This window comes from Helianthus annuus, chromosome 16, assembly GCF_002127325.2.
Source record: "Helianthus annuus cultivar XRQ/B chromosome 16, HanXRQr2.0-SUNRISE, whole genome shotgun sequence".
Taxonomy (NCBI): domain Eukaryota; kingdom Viridiplantae; phylum Streptophyta; class Magnoliopsida; order Asterales; family Asteraceae; genus Helianthus; species Helianthus annuus.
Genome location: NC_035448.2, coordinates 107,210,014 through 107,214,764, shown reverse-complemented (window position 1 = coordinate 107,214,764; position 4,751 = coordinate 107,210,014).

Sequence of the window (4,751 nt, the reverse complement as noted above, 5' to 3'; positions counted from 1 at the left end):
CTGTCACACCCTGATTTCCTGGTGGGCCCGGACTTGGGGTTTATGCGTGACGATTGATAACAAATATTCACATATAGCATAGCTGAAGTCTTGGGATTATAAATGAATAGTACAAAGTACAAACGTCTGAAAGTTCAAAAATAAATACAGAGGCCGAATGTACTAAAAAAAGATCCACAGGCAGATCAGAATAAAAAAATAATATTAAGACTACTAGGCCTTGCGTGAAATCGCAAATTACAATATGCTTAGACCGAGTAGCTCCAGCCTATTTCGTATTTGCCAATAAACTTGCGATTAGTCTTTTGAAAATACGTCAGTTTTCACTAGTAAATACAGTTAACCGGCTCGTTTTGAAAATCTTTTCAAAATCATTTTATACCATATTGGTATATTATTTTATAAATAACTTGGGACAAAGTGATATCTATTGTTACCAGTATTACATGCATGTCAATACATATGGGACCCGAAACTAAACTCTGATACATGATTAACCGACACACCACATTTTCAATAAAAGTATAATATAGCATTTAGCATTTGGCAGGTGTATGCCTACACCCCGCGCTTAGGTCGGCCACTTGCAATTAAGTGAGCCGAGGATATCCAGGACACGGTCGCATTAACCTTCAATATTTAAGTTATCAAGCAAAATGGATTAAAACAGGTTATTTAAATTTTAAGCATCATTCGCCCATGATTTAATACCCGATCAAGCGGCTAACGCCGTATCCCAAGCCCGTATATGGAAAATAAGCTAAGAGTATTTACCTGTCCTTTTCCTTACAAATCAAGGATACTAAAGCACAACCATAATCAAAACAACGTAAACACGGGCGCAGTTTACTGGAGGCTCCTAGTCTGGAATGGCCGGAATTATGATCCGTTAGAGTGTTACAGGTCTTAATTCAAGTCATTTGACTTGGACCGGTTAACTTTAATAAAAAGGGTACGGTTCGCTAGATTAAGTGGAGACCGGATCGAATGTGGTTTAAAATCTTACGAGTGCAACGACTCGTTTAATACGAGTCAAATCACCAAACATTCTGATTAGAACTGATTTGGAAAGATTTGGACCCGATTAAGCTAACTTACATAAACTATGCTATATAAGTCAACTGTACGCGCATAGGCAACATTGGGTGGTCAAATGGGTCTATGGTAAGTCCAATATACCAAAACCTGTTTAATATAATGCTACATCAGTTTCAAACTTGGTTTATAAGTTCGTTATGTTTTAAAATCGTTTCATGCGTAAAAAGGGTATTTTGGGCATTTTTAGGCCAAATATGTGGACTTGCATAAAACCCAACAAATGATATGATCAGAAGGTATAACCCTTAGGGGTTATTCCTTACAATAACATTATCATATTACAACTTCAAATCAGTAGCTAAACTATCTCAAACGGGTCAGAATCGAAAGTCAAAGCAGAAGTCAAACTATTTGACTTTCGGTTGCAAATCGAGCTCTAAGCAGGAAATGACAGGATGGACATGATCTAACATGTCCTAATATGTTATATAAACTGTTATAACTTCAAAATTAAGGTTTTGATACTTATAAGTTTCATTGAACGATAATTATGAAAAACTGCGTTTTGAATTTTTATTTAATACAACTTTGACCCGTCATTTGACCAACTTGATGTGATCTTCAGAAGGTGCCCTCTTAGGGGGTTAATACCTTCCTTATTACAATCACGTAGCCATGTTCGATTCGAACATTGGCTTGGCCAAAATGGTCATAACCGAAAGTCAAAGCAAAAGTCAATTTGCGTGACTTTTGGCTAAGAACTAGCCTACAAATAAAAAGAACTGAATGAGAACACTTACAAGTGTTCAAGGATAAGATTTAACTCCAGGGAAGGAGGCCTCTATGAAGAGAAGCAACTCCAATTGATAAAGAGAAAGAAATTGTGAAGGTGCAAGTTCAAATGAGCAAGAATGAGTGTCACACCCTCAATTTCCACATGCGGAGTACAATCACGAGGCGTGCGACTGACCAGGATCAAACCACCAATCATATTGGATAATATAGTAATATATACGATCACTGACTAAAGTCCAAAGTTCATAGTTTAAAAACAATAATTAAAGTCAACAACTGAAGCATAAGTTAAACAATTTAAAACAACAGTTTAACAATCTGCATGAATTCACATCAACTTTTGTTGACGAATTATAAACTTACATGTATTTCAGGAAAATAGTGGATATGCTCGCGGGCTCTTTTGTCAAGATGTAGTGTCGTATTTCAAGATGTTTAGTGTCTATCCTCCTTTGTCATCTTTTGTTGGATTTGTTTACTATATCCCGCCTTTTTGCGGTGATATAGGAAGCAAAACCTTGGTCTTTGTTTCCAAATGGTTGTCACACCCCAACCGATGGCGGAAACATCAGGGCGTGGCACTGAGCGAAACAGATTGTCCAGAAGTTTCCATAACAACTATAATTACCAAATATTTAAAGCATCATGTCCCATACCATGACATATAAAGTAACACAATTATTACAGACAAAATCTAGTCAAATTGTTCTGTTCCGACAACTCAGATTTCAAAATACAGACAATTGTTTATTCGTTTCTAGACCTTTCCTAGCCTCGATTTCACAACAAGCCAAGCATATAAACATGTTAAGCACCTGCCACATACGTTAAAGTAAAGGTCAATACACATAGTGTAAAGGTGAGCATACAAGTTTAATAGATATAATAGAGTTCGAAATCGTTACGCATAATCAGCACGTCCACAATGTAAAATGAGGCATGTTAGTTATCGTGATGAACCTATCGATACCAATGACTGCGGGTTGACTGCCCAAGGCAGTTCGTAATACACACTCACCATTGTGAGCCATGTAACAAATTGTCCTTAACAACCCCTGAGTGAACAGGTGCTGAGTCCAAACTAATAGTACTATCGTTGCTAAGGCAGGTAGACAACATTCCATGTGTAAACATAACAAATAAGCATTCATTAAGTCACGTATAACATGTGGTAACGGTTAGCGTTAAAGTATTGCGTAGTGTGTTCGATGTGAATTAGAATAAGTAACGTATGTAACACCCAAAAGTGCGTAAAGCAAAAAAGGATCGAGTATACTCACAACGATGATGGATTGAAGTGAGCGCTAGAGTGAGATTAGCCTGATCAGAACGATAGCATAACGATAAGCAGCGCGTAAAACGATACAAAGTGTCAATGGGTCTGACAGCAATCCGATCGGGTGGTCGGTCGATCGGATGACAATCCGTTCGGGTGGTCGCCCGATCGGGTGGCCACTCGATTGGATAGTCATCTCGTTTGGGATGGATGTGTTTGTGTATGATGGCTTGTCTTTTGAAGTTTTCATTGTAGCATTTTGAAAACATGGAAGTATCTCTACCTTTCAGGTCGATCGATTGATCGGTCATTCGATCGGGCGACAATCCGATTGGTTGGACACTTTAGTGAGAACAAGTTCACAGCAGTTTGTCACTCGATCGGATTGTAGTCCGATCGGGTGGCAATCCGTTTGTATTGAACATGTTGAAAATTGTTTAAGTGTTGAGTTCAAAACATCACAGGGTCTGATGGTCGGTCGATCGGGTGGCAACCCGATCGGGCGGCAGTCCGTTCGATGTTCAAATCTCTTGAAGTTTGAAATAAAAGCTAAGTGTGGGGCCAAGGTGCAAGCCGATCGGGTGGCAAACCGAGCGGGTGGCAATCCGATTAGACGACAGTCCGATCGGACGGCAATCTGTCCTGGTCGACCTGATCGTCTTCTTCACTTGGTTGTTTTGGTAGTTTTGTAGTTTTATCGAGACGGTGTGACAACGTGCTAATCAACAGAACCCCATTTTGACCCAAGTGACCTGATCGAACAGGAATCACCCAAGTTCAACCAGTTAACCAGTTCAAGACGGTTGTTCTTGCTTAACCCGAAATCGGTGGTCTCGTGGATAGAATTTAGATCTTGAGCTAACACAACACTAAGAACAAGTAGAGGTCAGAACGAGATCTGATTCCATCGGTTTTGAGTGCATTGAATGTAAAAGAGTTGAAAGAAAGTTAGAAACCATCTTTCAGTCTTTTTTTCACCATGAATATGTTCAGATCTATGCAAGATCTTTGTTTATTTGTGTGGAAATCGTTCAGATCTAAGTTGTTCTTGGTGGATTGAGGCCAAAACATGAAGTTCATAAGAACACCATGATGACATCATCCTAGAACACCTCAAATCTAGTGATTTCACGGTTAAAAGTTAAGATTCAAAAGATAGAAAGGTGTAGGAGTGCGTGTAGATCAAGAAAGTACAAGATTTAGGTTGAATACTTACAAGAATCACAAGAAATCTGAAGAAAAGTGGGCAAGAAGCGCTGGTCGGATGAGAGGTGCAGAAAAGGTAAGTTCGTGATGTTGACAGGGGTATTTATAGGGTTTCCATAAATGGAAAGGAGGAAAAGAGGCTGGTCGATCGAGTGGCATCCCGGTCGGGTGGCAGCTCGATCGAGCGATACCTCGATCGGGTGGCAGCCCGATCGGGCGGCAGCTCGGTCGGCTGGCCACTCAATTCGAGTGCGCGGCATGATGAGTTTTGCGATTTCGATTCGTGTGTCGAGCGTTGCGATGCGATAGAGTTTCCTATTCAAATTACTTTTAATCCCAACTACTATATCAACATACAATCATCCTAATTTCACATGCGTTTAGCGTTTGCGATTCGATTGCGATTGAGCTTCGATTGCGTTTCGATTAAACACCA